This window comes from Scylla paramamosain, chromosome 10 (genome assembly GCF_035594125.1).
Source record: "Scylla paramamosain isolate STU-SP2022 chromosome 10, ASM3559412v1, whole genome shotgun sequence".
Lineage (NCBI taxonomy): Eukaryota > Metazoa > Arthropoda > Malacostraca > Decapoda > Portunidae > Scylla > Scylla paramamosain.
This window is the reverse complement of record NC_087160.1, coordinates 8,773,722-8,792,500: the sequence shown is the minus strand read 5'-3', so window position 1 is coordinate 8,792,500 and position 18,779 is coordinate 8,773,722. Positions and strand designations below refer to the sequence as shown.

Below are 18,779 nucleotides of genomic sequence, written 5' to 3'. Positions count from 1 at the left end.
ACTGTCAGTAATTCATCGGCAACATTTCTTTCCTGACATTATACAAGTATTGTTTTTAATCAAGAACAGAAAAGAAAGCTTTATTATAATAGTACTTACAGAGAGAGAGAGAGAGAGAGAGAGAGAGAGAGAGAGAGAGAGAGAGAGAGAGAGAGAGAGAGAGAGAGAGAGAGAGAGAGAGAGAGAGAGAGACTGGGCAAGGTTATTGGAAAAATATTTAATTACTCCACCGGATATTTATCGTCCTTCACAGATATATATATATATATATATATATATATATATATATATATATATATATATATATATATATATATATATATATATATATATATATATATTCTTTATTGGCGCAGTTATCCCTCTGAAGATATTTTTCAGGACGAATTTCTTTGATGATCAAGTTTATAAGCCGCTGCAGGGAATGGAAAATATTTGGGAGATTTGACAAGGGAAAAAAAAAAAAAAAAAAAGGAACTGGCGTATACTTATGAATACACAGGTAAATAGCAATGCTGTGTATGGGTGCATTTCTCATTACTTATTGTTTTTTGTTTGTTTTGTATTTGCATATGTAAGAATTTGCTTAGCACACAATAGAGAGAGAGAGAGAGAGAGAGAGAGAGAGAGAGAGAGAGAGAGAGAGAGAGAGAGAGAGAGAGAGAGAGAGAGAGAGAGAGAGAGAGAGAGAGAGACGGCTACACTCGGTCATTTACACTCCCAAGGGTTTCATAATCGTGACTGTGATGATTAATTTTCCACAGTTTGGTAAACTTGTACCACAGAGGAACGCTGAATTATTCTCTCTCTCTCTCTCTCTCTCTCTCTCTCTCTCTCTCTCTCTCTCTCTCTCTCTCTCTCATTTCTTGTGAGGCCTTTGATGACATTTATTGTTACGATACACTACACTACACGATACACTATATTTTAATGTAGTTTACTGGTGTTAATGTACTTCAGTTTTTAGAGATTATTTCAATGCAGTTTTGTTGCTCTCTTGTGAACGATTGCTTCAGTACAATATACATTCAAGGTTTTATCTTCAGCGACTATTCTAACGGACGAATTATATAAATGTACAACTTTTTCATTGTATTTTACCTGAAGGATAATGCTAATGTCATTTTTCTAATTGGATTGTATTTTGTATATGAATAACTCTTGTTGAGTGTAATACAGAAATCTCTCTCTCTCTCTCTCTCTCTCTCTCTCTCTCTCTCTCTCTCTCTCTCTCTCTCTCTCTCTCTCTCTCTCTCTCTCTTTTTACTCACAAGCTCTCCCTCATGAAACGTAATATTTTACATCCCACACTTTTCACACTCAACGAAAAAGTCTCACCCTATATACTAAAAATAAAATGAAATAAAAGTTCTATAATTCTCTACACATTTTTCACTTCCAATTCGTATCTCTGTACTGCACTCAGCACACTGCACCTCTGTACCTCTGCAGGACCCTTGCGCTCACCGGGTCCCTTTAAATGCACCTCGGGGATGTACACACACACACACACACACACACACACACACACACACACACACACACACACACACACACACACACACACCCCGACCTCAACGCTAACATTTTCAAACGAGACAATGTAAAAATGTACGTAATTGTTCAAAATTAAAAGGGGGAGAGAGAGAGAGAGAGAGAGAGAGAGAGAGAGAGAGAGAGAGAGAGAGAGAGAGAGAGAGAGAGAGAGAGAGAGAGAGAGAGAGAGAGAGAGAATGAACAAAACGCTTTTAAAGCTTTATAATGAGCAATCTGCCAACCTTTTTTCCTCCTGTCACTCTATTAAGTCCATTTTTCTCACCTGTCCAACACCCAAATTACGCTTCAACCCAATTCTGCCTCTAGTGAACAGTAAGTGTGTACATAACAAGCAATTCTATCTCCCTTCACTCTTCCATCCATTCCATCCCCCTCCTTCCCTCCCTTCACCCAATCCCACTTCCATTCCGTCTCCTCCCTTCCATCCATTGCATCCCTTTCTTTCTCCTTCCTTCCCTTCACCCAGTTCCTCTTCCATTCCGTCTCCTCCCTTCCATTCACACTCTTTCCTTTATTCTCCCTCACTATTCCATCCAGCGTATCCCATTTCTATTCCGTTTCCAGCCTTCCGTCCACCCAAACCCTCCTCCATTCCTTTCACTCTTCCATCCATCGTATCACACTTCTGTTCTGCTTCCACTCTTCCACCTACCGTACCCTGCTTCTGTCTCCTTCAGCCTTTACACCAACCTAATCCTTCCTCTTATATTCCACCTTCGAAAACACTCATGCCTTCTCCACCTCTATTCCTCGAGCCTCCACCATCACCCCATAACCCCCTTCCAGTATCCGCTCCCTTTCTATTACTTGTCCCATCACCCCGCCCTTCCTCTCTTCTCCCTTTCTATTTGACCTTCATCCCTCCCTTCGAACTCCACCATCCTTCCTCTCTTTTTCCCGTCGCCATAAAGAATGCAGAATGGTGTCAATGTTTTTTTTTTCCTTTCTATCTGAAGTCACTGTGAGTCTGTCAGGTAGCCAGCCTCTGCTCGAAGTCCTCATCCCCTCCCGCCTTTTTTGTATATTTGTATCTTTTTCTTTTTTATCAATCGACCTTTCTATTCTTTTCTGAGGGCAACACGGGGGCAGGATCAGGGGAGGGGAGAGGAGACGAGACAGGTGGAATGGAGATACACAGAGATGGAACGGGGTCTGAATGAGAGAGAGAGAGAGAGAGAGAGAGAGAGAGAGAGAGAGAGAGAGAGAGAGAGAGAGAGAGAGAGAGAGAGAGAGAGAGAGAGAGAGAGAGAGAGAGAGAGAGAGAGAGAGAGGAGCACGAGGGGAAAGGCGAAGGGAAGGTAAATTTAGACACATAAAATGAATCATTTTTTTCTTTCTCTTTACGTCCAGTATATTTTATCCTTACCATAAGAATACGACTTCTTTATCCTCCATCTCTAACTCTTAATTTCTCTTCTAATTCTCGGTCTCTCCTCTTCTGCCTACTTCACTTCAAATATCAGGTATTTCGTTTTACCAACAACAGATGACAAAGTAAAATATGTGACAGAGCTAGACCGAGAGAGAGAGAGAGAGAGAGAGAGAGAGAGAGAGAGAGAGAGAGAGAGAGAGAGAGAGAGAGAGAGAGAGAGAGAGAGAGAGAGAGAGAGAGAGAGAGAGAGAGAGAGACACGGACCAGATGGTTAAAAGGTTAATGAATAATGCACCGTGACTCAGGATACACGCCCTGAACGAGGCGGTGGCCAGGTGACAGAGGTTGGCCTCGGGTGGCGTCTCTCGCGGATTACCTGTGAATGCGACACGGGTGGCGGTACACGGAGGACGGCGCGTGCGTGTATTTGTGTCCACGCCTACATACCCCCAAGTAAAGAAACACAAGCGTTCTCTCACACCCACACACACACACACACACACACACACACACACACACACACACGCGCGCGTACAAACATACATACACAAAAAGGAGCTTATTCTAATACCTAGCGGTGTGTGTGTGTGTGTGTGTGTGTGTGTGTGTGTGTGTGTGTGTGTGTGTGTGTGTGTGTGTGTGTGTGTGTGTGTGTGTGTGTGTGTGTGTGTGTGTGTGTGTGTGTGTACACCAAATCGTCTGTATACCTGTAAGCAATCGTGCCGTTTCTGTTTACTCCACAAGGACAGAAATCCTAGATTGGGAAAGTAGAAGGGTACGGGGAGGTACCAGAGGGCCTCCTCGGCACGCCGCTAATTACCGCCACAGAGGTCCACCTGGCCTCTGATGTCTTCTCTTCCTATTTCCCACCAACGGAGCTCGGGACGTCACTATTATTACAAGGAAAGGACGTCCAATATAGTAGCACAGTGGTTATAATTCTCTGACATTCCCTATGTCCTTCTTTTCAGCCAGCCTTTTACATCGATAAATTTTACGTTCCTATTCTTCGTTCTTTCCTTAATGTCAGTCTTTTTTCTCTTGATTGATCTTGAAGCTGTCTCCATTACAGTTCGTCTCTCCCGCCTTGCGCAATGATTTCAATAAGCTGTTGTTTTTTTCCCTGTTGCTTCCACACATTCTTAATTATCACACAACCATAACTTTTAACAAACCCTGTGATGAATTCTTTTAAATTTCCTTCATCCACTCCAGCATTTAAATGCAGAATGGCCTTACCTCTTCTTCGATCCCAGCGTCTTTACAATCCTTTATCTACTATACTACTAATAATAGGTAAGCGTATGCTGTGGTTTGTTCTTCCATTGTGTTCTTTTGTGGTTCATACATTCACATTGTATGTATATAATCTTGTCCCCAGTAATCCACATACTCGTCCTCGAACACTTGCCTAACAACATATTCTCACTCTCCTATCTTAGCAAAAATCTTTCATTCACACACACAGTTACTCTCATCCTCCACCCTCATCCTACTCCTTTTGCAGCCCTTCATATCTTCCTAAACTGTCCCCGCACGACTGCAACTCCGTCCCCGCCACCCCGCCAAGCCCTCATTCATACTCACACATATCTCCAGAATCCACTACCTTCTATCTTGCCTCATTCTTCCCCAATCCGTTCCATTCCACTGCACCTCATCTCACCACATCCCTCCCGGATCCCCGCCACACATCACCCGCGCCCAAGAAAAGTATCGACATCAATAACCCTCCAGTGCAGAAAAATGTGGAAACATCTTTCAACGATGAGCGCCGGATATGGAAGATAAACAGGCAGAGATAGATGTATAAACACCAACAAATATCTAGAAGCTCAGTGATTTAAGTAAACAGGCTAAGCGCGCGATGGAAATACGAGTGGAGGTTTTAGAATGGAGGCAGTGAACAGGGAGGCAGCAAGTAATAAACAAACGATGGTCAGCTTTATCAGTCGTAACACTTTCAGCAGGCGGGACGCGGAGCCGAGTGCTGACGCCGATGATAAGCTGGGGATTTGCGCTTGAAAGGGGAGAGGAAAATGGAGTGGGAGAGGAGAGAGCAGAGAGAGAGGGAGAGTGGGGGGGGAAATGTAGGCAGGGACGCAGGAAGGGTATATATGAAGCGCAATAACAGACTGGTGTAAATAAGTCCGTTATTAGCTACAATTAGCGATGGTCAACAAAGCAACACTGCATTTTCCCTACCGATGACTGAGCTGCCGGACGAGCGGCTTCACAGGTTGCTAAGGATAATTGATGGCCGTCCCGCACAAACAAAACTGGCTCGGTTGAGAGCACTCGCTTTGAGCGAACACTCAAACCACTGGATTGGGTGTATCCAGGTATAAGAGGGACAGGGAGAGGATGGAGGCAGAAAGGCAGAAAACCAGCTACGATGGGAAGGGCAACAGCCAACCGCGAATGTGTGTGTGTGTGTGTGTGTGTGTGTGTGTGTGTGTGTGTGTGTGTGTGTGTGTGTGTGTGTGTGTGTGTGTGTGTGTGTGTGTGTGTGTGTGTGTGTGTGTGTGTGTGTGTGTGTGTGTGTGTGTGTGTGTGTGTGTGTGTGTCTTCTTTCACAGGAATACATTTTTTTTAACAAGGATGAAAGAGGAAATCGAACATTTAAAATGCTATTCGATCGAACGTTTTAAATTGACACTAAGGTTGTGAGGACGTCACATACTGATCTCAAAAGCAGTGATGCCACGGGTTGTAAGAGACTTGCAGGAATCGTACTTGATACTGCGAGTGCAAACTTGTGTTAAAAAATATAGCAAATCAATGAACTGGTAAACTTCGCAATAAATACGTTACTAATCATGTCATGTTGTCAAATAAGAAAATCAATTAGGGTGATGATAATTCTTTACCCATAAATGGCTAAATTGTTTTCTAGGCTACTCTAAATGGCTCTTGATTTAGGAAATTCATCATTTGTAATCAATGTAATCAACAAAAATCAAACCCACGTATTCAATGCATATTTAATGACATTTAATGGCTTTGACAATTTTACCGCATTCAAAATCACACCAGATATCGCAGTCAAAAATCATGAAATCATAAAATCATAAAATGTTAATCCATCTCAATTCTGCACGAGGTGAAGGTGAAGGTCAGGAGTGCCTGTGTGAACCAACACGCTTGCGAACGTTGGAAAATAGAAAAAAAAAAGAAAAAAGAAAAAAGCACATGAAAAATCGCACAGAAAAACAGGATATAGAAAAATGCACAAGGAAAGAAACAAACGCTGAAAAATGGCGCAAGGATAAATAACACCTAACATAACAAACAAAACGATGCCATAACACAAGATTATCTTTCTCAGTAATATTTTTCTTTCTGGTACAAAATTGTGAGAAATTTCCAGCAGTTTTTTTTTTTTCCTGTAACATTAGTCTCTGATGCCATTTTCCTTGTTTCACTGATAGTTTTCCTGTGACATTTATTCCTGATGCTATAGTTTTCAGTGCCATTTATTCGTGGTGTCATTTTTTTTTTCACTTCTGCTCCATACCTTCATGTAACATTAATTTTGTCAACTCTTTTTTTTTCCGTGACATTAATTCAACTACTTTTTTTTTTTTTTTATTCAGTGACATTTTTTCCTCTGACATTTATTACAGTGACGTTTTTTAAAGTATCTACACTCGCACCACTTGTCACAGGGCAGCACAGGCTGAGGCCACTCTCCCCTCATTACCTGTTGACATTGTTACATTTACTGCTCGCTTTATCAACCTTGCTTAAAAAAAAAAAAAAATGTTTCCATTTACAAGATGACTGCACTCAGAGGAAATGAGGCGAAAACTTAAATGGTCATGCAGTCTTGGATGTTTCATTTCACTCGCTGGTAATGATGGTAATGATAATGACTGTGTACTACAATAATCACAACAACAACAACAACAACAACAACAACAACAACAACAACAGCAAACGACAGTAGTAGTAGTAGTATTAGTAGTAGTAAATAATAATAATAATAATAATAATAATAATAATAATAATAATAATAATAATAATAATAATAATAATAATAATAATAATAATAATGATAATAATGATAATAACAATAATAATAATAATAATAATAATAATAATAATAATAATAATAATAATAATAATAATAATAATAATAACAATAATAAAAATAATAATAATAATAATAATAACAATAATAATAATAATAATAATAGTAATAATAATAATAATAATAATAATAATAATAATAATAATAATAATAATAATAGACATGCAAAATTACTGTAAAAAGTCATTTAGGTCATCTAAATGTTATCTAATTATGCTACAGTAATGCGTACTGTAATAACTTATCACAAATCATAACATTTTGGCAATTCGCAATTATACGAATGAATAAATTACACATGTAGTTTACACACACTTTACTTCACACACATACACACACAGAGAGAGAGAGAGAGAGAGAGAGAGAGAGAGAGAGAGAGAGAGAGAGAGAGAGAGAGAGAGAGAGAGAGAGAGAGAGAGAGCGCAAAAATTAATTAAAAGCCACCCAGCAGCCCGTCGCTAGGCTCTCGGTCACGTTTCTCGCTTACCTGTAAACACCGCCGCCAGGTGTCAAAACCCGGTCAGAATCCCGCGCTGAAGGACGCTTCCCATAACACTCATCATAACGAGACTGACGAATTTATGGTTGTAACAATAAGCGCAGGAGCACACATAGCTTCCAGAACACACAAGGGGGAGGGAAGGACAATGAGACCATGGTATTATGACGCGGCAGAGTTAATGAAAGGGTGCGGGGCGTGGTGGGGTTAAAGATATAGGAGGAGAACTGAGGAAGAGTTGGGATGGTCCGTGGTAGATCTAGACGGAGACTGCACTCAGCTGAAATGGGGTTGAGTGATGAGGGGTGGATAGGGCTGAAGGCAGTGTGTGATGGAAAAGGGTGGAAAACGTGGAGGACTGAGATGAGGGTGTAGCTTTTACTGGGACTGAGATGATATGATGTGCCGAGGGGAGAACGCGGAGAGAGTGCAGGCAGAATAAGACATAAAGAAGCAGACAGATATATGAAAAACTAGGGCGAGGCGGAGCTGACGGGCCCACTGCCAATACCTCACTAGCATCTGCGTCACTGAACAAGGCGAGTCGACGAAGGAGAGGGAAAAGAGCAGACGTGGTAAAGTTCGGAACAAAGGCTGAAACAAATTAATGTACCCGGTTTTTTATTTCCTCCTGTTTTGTTCCTCAGCGAAAGAGAAGAAACACCATTCCTTCAGCGCTCTCTCTCTCTCTCTCTCTCTCTCTCTCTCTCTCTCTCTCTCTCTCTCTCTCTCTCTCTCTCTGGGACCGGCACCTGGAACGCTTCATAAAAGGAGCCTGTGCTATGTCAGGCGCGAGTCACTAATTACAACATAGCGCTGTTCCTTCAATGGTGTTTCAAAGTTCGTTAATTAAAGCAGACATAATGTTTACTGCACTGCGTATTCCCTTGTGAACACAGAACACCCGTAGAAAGGTAGGGTAGAGTAGGGTAGGGAGAGAGAGAGAGAGAGAGAGAGAGAGAGAGAGAGAGAGAGAGAGAGAGAGAGAGAGAGAGAGAGAGAGAGAGAGAGAGAGAGAGAGAGAGAGAGAGAGAGAGAGAGAGAGAGAGAATGAAATCAAGGTGTGACTAAAAAGGAGAGGAGGCAGTGAAGTGACACATGGTGAGAAAAGAAAAACGTACTTCAAAAATGAAGACAGAAACGTACGTATAGTGGAGTCTCTCTCTCTCTCTCTCTCTCTCTCTCTCTCTCTCTCTCTCTCTCTCTCTCTCTCTCTCTCTTTCTCTCTTCATGTACCTGTCAAGTGAGTCAGTCGCGGAGCATTCGCGCGGCGTTTATAACAGTCATGATGTTCCAATTGCTGAAGTTGTGTGTGTGTGTGTGTGTGTGTGTGTGTGTGTGTGTGTGTGTGTGTGTGTGTGTGTGTGTGTGTGTGTGTGTGTGTGTGTGTGTGTGTGTGTGTGAGAAAGTGAACGCATGATAGAAAGAAGGATTACAAAGTTATGCTGTGAAATAAAGATTAATAAAGAAGAAAATTCTAAATAAAAAAAAGCAATAAGAAAAAAAAAAAACGAAAGGTACTAAGCAGGGAAAGAAAAAAAGAAAACGAATGAAAAAAGACAAGACACAGGCATATGCATAGAAACACAACCACAGACTAAGTTTTCTTTCTTGCTGCAGCTTCTGGTACATCCTCCACCACACAGCCACAGTAGTACAGACAGACCACTACTACCACCACACACCAATACCCGCGCTGCCCCTAGCTGAGGTCTGCAGCCCGCCACACATTTCTAGGCTCGGTACGCTGAAGCAAAATGAATTACCTGTCTTTGAGCAAGGACTGAGCGGCGTAAACATTTATTACACATTATCTCCCTTCCCACATGCATATTTAATATAATGTTCCAGCTGCCAACCGTGTTATTAGAGCAAAATAAGTATTTGCAGCGAGGTAATTATCTACTTTGTTGATCCATATTTCAGCATGGATTATAATAATTTATGGAAGCACCGATCCTCACCTCATCATCACTCTCTCATGCCTGTAACCATCACCTGAAAACCTGAAGGAAGGAGGTTAACAGATTCCTTCTAGCAACAAGATAAATCTAATGCTTGAAACTTTTCCCACACTATTTTATTTATTTTTTTTGTCAGTATTAAATGCCTGTCTGGAGTTCTTCGTAAACGTTCTAAGATGGAAAAAAAAGTGCATCAGAATGTCACCTTCAGCCTAGGAGCACAGGCGTCTTTGAGCGTCTCTTATATTTGAAAACCAGGCTCTCCTTCCGTACTCGGCTGGGCGACGCACGGGCCCACTGCTGCTAGAAGTCCCATTAACATGCATAGGAAAAGCGCTCCGCCAAGACTTTTAGTCAGAGGATGCGAGTCCGGAAAATTTGCATCTTGAATATTTCTAATGCACAAGATTTATTTTTACAACGTTTCAAAAAGTTTCAGCGTGTCCTAGACAGCCGCGATTGACATCAGAATGCCAATGGACTCAACGGTGTGGCAAACGTGACGTAACGCAACACGCCGTGACTGCCGGGGCCGTCACCATCAAACGTGGGGCACACTGGCGGGTTGTATGACCCGGATGAGACCCGGTGACAAGCGGCGAAAAGCGCTGTAACGCACGCGCACACACACACACACACACACACACACACACACACACACACACACACACACACACACACACACACACTAAAAATAATAAAACAATTGGAATAAAAACAATAAAAATAATAGAAAAATCTCCCTCAGCAGCTCACTGAAGCATGAAATCCCCATCTCGTCCTCTCTACCGCGCACTAAAAAAAAAAAAAAAAAAAAAAAAAATCAAGGGAATAAAAGAGAATAAAAATTGTCACTGGTGCTCGTGATATAGCCGTAGTATTTTTGACTGCTTAAGCTGAAATAAAATATTAAAGGACTCGTAACCTAATAACACTTACTTCATTACGGAAAAATCATTGGCTGTCAAGACCGTCACCATAATCAAGAGTTTAGTATTTCCATGCACCTGTCCGCGCTTCTCTCATTTTCTTTTATACAAATTAATATAATAATGCATTATGGACATGTCAAAAAATCCGGTTTCACGAATACATAATCAGTTCGTATAATTACCCAATACTTAACGAGAGAGAGAGAGAGAGAGAGAGAGAGAGAGAGAGAGAGAGAGAGAGAGAGAGAGAGAGAGAGAGAGAGAGAGAGAGAGAGAGAGAGAGAGAGAGAGAGAGAGAGAGAGAGAGAGAGAGAGAGAGAGAGAGAGACGAAAATAAGCATACGACAAGCAAGCACATTACCAACAACAAATTTGGCTTAAGATCTGTGGAAGCAAAGAATACCAAGACGGGCAGCGGACGAGAACAGATATAGAGACGGGAGGAGAGAGAGGGAGAGAGAGGGAAGACAGGAGAGTCGAGAAGGGAGAGAGGTAGAGAGGGGTACAAAGTGGGAGATGCATAGCGCAGCGGTGAGAGTAAGGAATGGGAGAGTGAGGGAGGGGAGTTGGGTGTGAGAAGAGCGGCCTCACTTCTCACCTTCACACTCAAACACACCAAGCAGCGCCTCCTTTCACTCGTTTTATATATACGTGGCAATAACTGCTATTCCACAGACAAATTTTCATGAGGGAAGAATGCGGCGTTGGGGGAAGCGGGTGGGAGCGTGAGGAGTAATTGTGGTTAGAGGAAGAATAAGGGAGGAAGCTAAGGAGGAAATTAGGATATGCTGCGAAGTAATTTTATGAGGTCAAGGAAGGCGAGTATGAATACTGGAGGAGGAGGAGGAGGAGGAGGAGGAGGAGGAGGAGGAGGAGGAGGAGGAGGAGGAGGAGGAGGAGAAGGAGAAGGAGAAGGAGAGGACGTAGAAGGTTGGAAGAAGAAGTGAAAGCACCGAGAAAAGATAAGGAGAAAAATGACGGGGAAATGAGAATGAGAATATAAAGAGATGAGAAGAAAAGCGGAGGTAAAAAATACAGTTAGAGAGAGAGAGAGAGAGAGAGAGAGAGAGAGAGAGAGAGAGAGAGAGAGAGAGAGAGAGAGAGAGAGAGAGAGAGAGAGAGAGAGAGAGAGAGAGAGAGAGAGAGAGAGAGAGAGAGAGAGAGAGAGAGAGAGAGAAAGGCATTTTATCACCTTTACTGACACTCGTCTACCCTTTCAAACGGAGAAACTCATTATATCTTTTTACCTTCCTCCCTTCCTCGCAGCAAAATATCCAGCGATGGTTTCTCCTCTCCCCCTTTTCCTCCCTTCCTGCTACCTCAGCGCCCCCTGCCATCGCCCCATCCCGTTCCTCTCATCAACATTCGCCAAACAAAGCACTAATGACGAAATACAGCGTCCGGCAAAATGTGTTTCTCTTGTATAATCATATTTGCGCGGCAGTTCTGGCCTCCTTTTTTATGAATCGTAAATCCGACCTACAATTTATTCTTATACGCCTCGTATGTATGTGTTTCTTTCTGCTCGTCTGTGTGTGTGTGTGTGTGTGTGTGTGTGTGTGTGTGTGTGTGTGTGTGTGTGTGTGTGTGTGTGTGTGTGTGTGTGTGTGTGTGTGTGTGTGTGTGTGTGTGTCCATGCGCGTGCGTGAGTGTTTATGGAACTAAAAAAAACTCTTTTACTCCCTCCACTCATGGCTTCAATTCCTGCATTTCATATCCACCACGAGAGGTTTTTAGCCGCACCTCCACCACCTCCATCCACTCCACCATGCATCGTTGCCACACCTACACGAGAGGCAATACGGGGACGAACGTGGGTGCGAATGGAGGGCATGGAGGAAGGCCAGGGTCATGGGAGGCGGGGGTGACACACGGCCTCATCATGAGAACAGATGACGCCTGATGCCAACACATAAACATGTCGCAACCCTCACCCCCCTCTGACCTCCCTTGACCGACCCCCTAACTCCCCCCTCGACTCCTATGCCCTCTTCCTCCCTCTGTTTTCTTTCCCTTCGTAATTCCTCCTCCACCTAAATATTCTTTCCTTTGACCCCCACCCACCTCCCTCGTCCTGTCCACTTGATCTTACAATTTATCGCTACGCCCCCCAAGTGGCCTCACGCGTGAATTGCTCCGAGATAATTTTCCCAACGTGTAGGCGCTTACAGGGAGGGGAAATTCCACACCCCTGATAAATAGGCAACAATGAATCCCACGGCTTCAGAATGGGGCCAAAGGGACACAATGGCCGCTCCCCCGCACCCAGGATTGCTCCATCCGGGTTCCCCCACGAGGAACTGCCACAATATTATAGAAGAGTAGTTGAAAGAACCGTCAAGCCAAAAATATTACGTGTGTGTGAGGAGATTTCCGGGGTACTTTTCTCCTCTTTTCCTCCCTTTCATTCCTGTTTCCCCTCCTCTCTCCTCCTTTCCCTCAGGCTTGTGCCACTCCTAATGTATAAAGAGGCAGCCACCCGTGATGCTCCTCCCGTCAACTTTTCGCGCCTCCTTAACCTTCCTTCCCCACGCACTCTCTCTGCTCGTCCCAAACCCCTAAACAACAGCAGGTTCGGAATATATTTTAAGTGGTACCACCAGGTTAAGATGCGCTTCTCTGTTCTTACGTCCTGCATCCTCCTACACCCATATCCGATTATCTCTCGTGATCACTCGTGTTGCTGGAACCCAAAACTGCTTCATCCCGGGAAGTGTTTGAGTGTTTATCTTTCTGGGTGGCTTGTTTGTTCTCTCTCTCTCTCTCTCTCTCTCTCTCTCTCTCTCTCTCTCTCTCTCTCTCTCTCTCTCTCTCTCTCTCTCTCTCTCTCTCTTTTCCAACAGTCTTGACGTCTTCTCATTCTTCCGGCTTTTTCTTCCACGGGATTCTTTTAGTCCACGTCTCTTAAGCTCGTCCATCACTACGCTCGTCCTGCTCTCCCTCCTTCCCTTCTCGCTACTCCGTCACGCTGTAAAACATCCCCTAAAGTCATTCATCTTGCGGGTGGCCGAGTTACCACCATCCGGGCTGAGGCTGAGTCAGGTGAGAGGTCCCTCGGAGGTGATGAACGGCCGCTGTGGGAGTGTTGGGTAAATACCATAGAGCTACTCCGAACTCGCTGCCTCTCTTCCACTGCCTCATGGCCTCTCAAACATTCTCCCCAAGGCCATTTCTGCCACTTGCACTGTCCCATCGCATTCACATTCCCCACAAACTCCGACAGCCTTCTTCCTCCCCCCGTCCTTTAGCGTCCCAAGCACCACACTGCCGCACACTCGCTCGCCTTCGCACCTCCTCGCTGCCTCAAAGCGTTCAATCAAATTCAACGGCTCACGCAGCTGGATTTGCTTGGACATTTAAGGGTTCGCTCAAGCTGTCGGGTTTTGTTGGTTCCATTCCGTTCGGTGGTTCACGATACGTTTCGGTTTAAAGGTGTGTGTGTGTGTGTGTGTGTGTGTGTGTGTGTGTGTGTGTGTGTGTGTGTGTGTGTGTGTGTGTGTGTGTGTGTGTAAACTGGAATCACCGGCGCGTGCTGGAAGGACTTTATAAACTTTATGAACCACTGAAGGGCGTAAGGCAGCGGGCCAGAAGACTTGATATTTATGAAAGTACGTGTGTGTGTGTGTGTGTGTGTGTGTGTGTGTGTGTGTGTGTGTGTGTGTGTGTGTGTGTGTGTGTGTGTGTGTGTGTGTGTGTGTGTGTGTGTGTGTGTGTGTGTGTGTGTGTGTGTGTGTGTGTGTGTGTGTGGTGTGTGTGTGAGTGCACGCGCGAACTTGAAAGAAAAAAAAAGAAAAGAAAACAGAAAGGGCACACTAATTAATTTCCTCTGTCCCTCAATTTCCGCTCACGCACATCACGCAAACACACACACACACACACACACACACATCTCTCTCTCTCTCTCTCTCTCTCTCTCTCTCTCTCTCTCTCTTTGATGTCCCCCTCAGTCCTCAAAATGGCTGCCGCCCCTCAAATGCTTTAACTGCAGTGGCATGAACTTGCAAAATCAGTGAGCACTTAAAAACACTACGCCATCAAGGTGACGTGAGGTGAGGATTATCCTGGGGCTTAGAGAGAGAGAGAGAGAGAGAGAGAGAGAGAGAGAGAGAGAGAGAGAGAGAGAGAGAGAGAGAGAGAGAGAGAGAGAGAGAGAGAGAGAGAGAGAGAGAGAGAGAGAATTGTGTGTGTTCCAGGTCACCATAAAATAATCAGTAAGAGCCGCTGGGAGCTGAGGGTCGGGAGGAAGAATAAATAGATGAATGAGGGAGACTGGGAAACGCAGATGGGTGGAAAGGAAAGGGCTGGATAGGAGAAGAGAAATGAAGAGGATGTGATGGTTGTGGAGGAAAGGTGGAATGATGAAAAAGAGAAAACGGCTGGGTTGCGAATGGAAATGGGAATGGGAAGATAGAAAAGGATAATAAGGAATGGGTTAAAACATGAGAAAGCGTGAGGACAGATACCAGGAGACTTATTGCTTTGTAAAGAAGATGTCTGCTGGAATGAAGAGACTGAAACTATAAGAAGGACGGAAGGGAAAGGAAAAAAAAATATACAGCTGCGAATAATGAAATGAAGAAACAAGAAAGAAAAACGATAGAGGTAATGAAAAAGGTGAAGATAGAAAACCGAGGGTGAAAACTGTAAAAAGGTAGGTAAAAGGTAAACACATACGATTAATAAACTATAGAAATATAAAACGTAAAAGTTGTAAAAAAAGATAATAATAATAGCGAGTGAAATTACTGGCTGGCGATATGAGAAGCGCCATGCAAATGAATGAGTGATATGAGAATGGCCGCAAGAGGGAGACAGACAAGGGGGCGCCAAGGGACACACAGCCTGATCAGTAAATTACCTCCTCATTCTACCTGGAACACGGTATCAACAAACGAAAGAGGAGATACAAATGTACATAAAAAAGTCAACCTTAATTACTTTAGAGGTGCCACAAACATGTCAGAAGTGAACCAAGAAACAAGTGAGGAAAAAAAATCTGACAAGCGCGGAGTTGTTGTCCCGCTGTCGCTATTCAACTGTCGACTCAAATATTGACAGCAACATTTTCGTATTTTCGTCAGGTGAATCTAAATTTTTCTCCAGTGCAGTCACGACGCAGCGACACAGTGAGTCTCGTCTGCATGTCTGTGAAGAAGGCAGCGGCTGGTGAAAGGGCGAAACGAAGGGTTAGGACTGTCAGCAGGAGACAAAGAAAGGGCAAGACCGGAGAGAAGATGGAAAAACAGAGGGAGAGGGACATAAGCGAAGTGGCGGTGATAGGGAAGAGAAAGGGAGAAAAGACGACGGTGTGCAGCAGGAGGAAGAACATTATGAGAAAAGATATCGAGAAGGAAAAACGAGACATGAACAACATTAAGAGAAAAGGACAAAGACGAAATAGTGAGCGAGAACAGTGGGGAAGGAGAAGAGAAAGGGAGAGGGTTAAAGGCAGGTCATGTTGGTCAGCTGAATAAATGAATATAAAATAAAATTACCTCACCCTTTCCCGCATGTTGTACTTTACGTGTATTCTATTTTCTTGCGAATTGTTTTCAAAGTCTCAGTCCTGCCTCACCTCACCTCGCCTCGCCTCGCTAGACTACTCGTACATGCTTGGCGGACACAAACTCGGGGCCTCGTTCTCCTGGTGCACCTAACAAAATTGTAAATATTTAAACATCTGGACTGAGCCCCCTGACTCGCTGCACCAGCAGGTATGTGGAACACCGCGGGGATTGACGTGTATGTTATACGGGATGAAAAAATAATCTAGAAAAATTACCTGCGGTGAGATGAGATGTCAACGAAGATAAATGACGTAAAAAATGCTCTTTTCGATGTTTCCAGCTTTGATGAAAGTGTTATTGTACACAAAAATACACGGCACTCGTCTAGCTTTGCGGTCGGACGAAAACAACACACCTACAACCGCACGTTGGCCAGGGGCGATCACCAGCCTCCATCGGGAGGTCCCGGCCGCAGGACTGAAGGAGCCTCCGGGTCGTTCTGTCAGCAGTAATTCTTTCCTCTGGCAGGAGAGAACCAAATTGGCAGGAGAGAACCAAATCCACAAACTTTCCTCTCGTCCACGGTCGTGATGGATGGTCTCTGGGCTCTGGGTAATGAGCGCCCAGCAGAAAAACGTCGCTCAGACACAAGGCCCACAGCGGTGTCGTCGCCAGGAGCGCTGCAGGGACCTGGGGCCAGCAGGGACCACAAGTTTCATACAACTCTCGTACCAGTAGTTTTCTTCCGAGTCCACTTTGGCACTACCCACTCTGCTGCGATCTCCACGCTATCCCTGACTTCGGGTACACTTGCCCCAGACCACCTCCCGTTTCTTTTCCCTCCTTTCCTTCCCCTATCTCTTCTTTCCACCACAGAGTGACACGCGATTCCTGATCTGCCTCTCGAGCTCTTTGCTGCGTGTATTCTGCCCACCTTCCTGCACGCACACCCTCCACTGTGCTTGACAGACACACACACACAAACACACACACACACACACACACACACACACACAGACCAGTATTAATCGTTTCCCGTGCGCATATCACTCGAGGTACACACACAAAAACCTCACTCTCTTTCTATATGTCACAGTAAGTGAAACATTTTCTTCGCGTTCTTATCTCGCACACCGTCAAGGCCGGTGTCCTGGACTGCACTTCACGATGACAGGCGACCCACTGGGCTGAGAGGCCTTAGCGACGTGGGTGGAGCCGACGTGCGCGCGGTGCCGACCTTCCCGGCAGAGTGGCCGCCCAGAGCTCCAGAGATAGTGCCAGTGCCAAGCCGCGCACGCTCTCTCCTCCCTCTTTGCCTCGCAAAAGCTGCCTATCTTTTTATATCATGAGATTATGGAGAATGAGTGCGGCCTGCACAAAATTACTGTAGACAGGTAACAAGAGACAGTGAGTTCCTGAAAGAGTATGAAAGCTCATTGTTTACTGCAACTATTTCCTTCCGTCATCCTATTCATCCTTTTGTCCCACCGGCACACACTGGCGTTACTTTAAACGAAAAAACGAAAAACGAAACGAAAAAAAAAAAACGAAAAAAAAATACAAGCAGGAAAAAAACCAGGTTGCAATCATTAAGGAAGTAATTCCAACCAATCATACAGAGCATCCGTAAGCTGTGCGCAGAGAAGGAATAGCAGTCCTAAATTTCACAAGAATTACAACGGAGGCTCAGGACAAGAAAGATTTGTGGGATGGGAGAGGCTAAAAAGGAGGAGGAGGAGGAGGAGGAGGAGGAGGAGGAGGAGGAGGAGGAGGAGGAGGAGGAGGAGGAGGAGGAGGAGGAGGAGAGGGCGCCCACGTCAACTGTCAACCAGAAGTGTCTGTCAACTTCATTTCAGAAGAAAACATGAAAAAAAAAAAAACTTGACAGATTCGAACGCCAGGTTTTATTTTTTTCTTCCTCTGTGTATCAACCCACGTCTATCCCTTCCACCTTTCCCTTAACATTCTCTCTTTTATCCATCACACCACTTCCATCTCACACGTCAGCCCGCCGACCACACACCAAAGGGTATCTGCCTCATGTTGAACAACTTGTAGGGACAGAAGAAAAGAGAAAGAAGAGGAGAGTCAGTATCTCCATTTGGTTCTCTTCGTCAGAACTATCTGGGAAAAACATGTACCTTTGCAGATGTTGTGAAACTTTAAGCTAGTGCTGAATTTATTATGCTGTGATGTGTTGTGTTGTGTTGCAATATGTCGCACTAACTTTAAGAATCACTAGATATTCACCACTGTAACTTGATTTTCTCACCTGCATTTCATTTCCACGGGTCTGAACATTCATCTTTTCATTTCCTTCAGTGTGTTGCTCCTGATACAACTTGAGCAGAACTATGCCCGCTTTCACCCTATCCCTCTGCACTTGCCTCGCTACCCTGCGTCACCCTCACCTGTCCCTTCTCATCCTGGCAGCATTTCCTCTGTATTTCACCCTTTAAATCTCTCTCTCTCTCTCTCTCTCTCTCTCTCTCTCTCTCTCTCTCTCTCTCTCTCTCTCTCTCTCTCTCTCTCTTTCCCCAATTTCATTGTTTCTTTACTTTTCTATTCTCTGACACTTCGCTATTCCTCCTCCCTCTGTTACCATTCCCTATCCATCTGTTATCCTTCCCTGGGCCTACGCATCTCGCTCTCTCCTGACAATGATTCATCCATCCAATAACCTTCTTGGCTCACTCCCTTACCCCTGTATCCCTCGCCTCACTGATGCAGGCAAATAAGCTTCACAAGGGATGGCGTCATGGCCTTAACTCCCTCCTCATAGTTTCACAGAGCCGACGAAGCTCACCGCCGCAAACTCATGGGAACTTCCTACGCGAGTGACCTGAAGTTGAAGT

The 18,779-nt window shown here is 44.4% G+C and overlaps 1 protein-coding gene across 2 annotated transcripts in view; it reads right to left on the bottom strand.

Moving 5' to 3' along the window:
- Positions 1-18,779, bottom strand: part of LOC135104204 (protein lin-10-like) — a 185,787-nt gene that overhangs the window by 164,578 nt on the left and 2,430 nt on the right. Inside the window, exon 1 of one of the 2 annotated variants that reach the window (XM_064011319.1) lies at positions 17,059-17,624. The exons of the other annotated variant lie outside the window; for it this stretch is intronic. The gene's annotated coding sequence lies outside the window, so the exon portion shown is untranslated. Of the gene's footprint in view, positions 1-17,058; positions 17,625-18,779 lie in introns of those variants that run through there. 2 annotated transcript variants of the gene reach the window in all.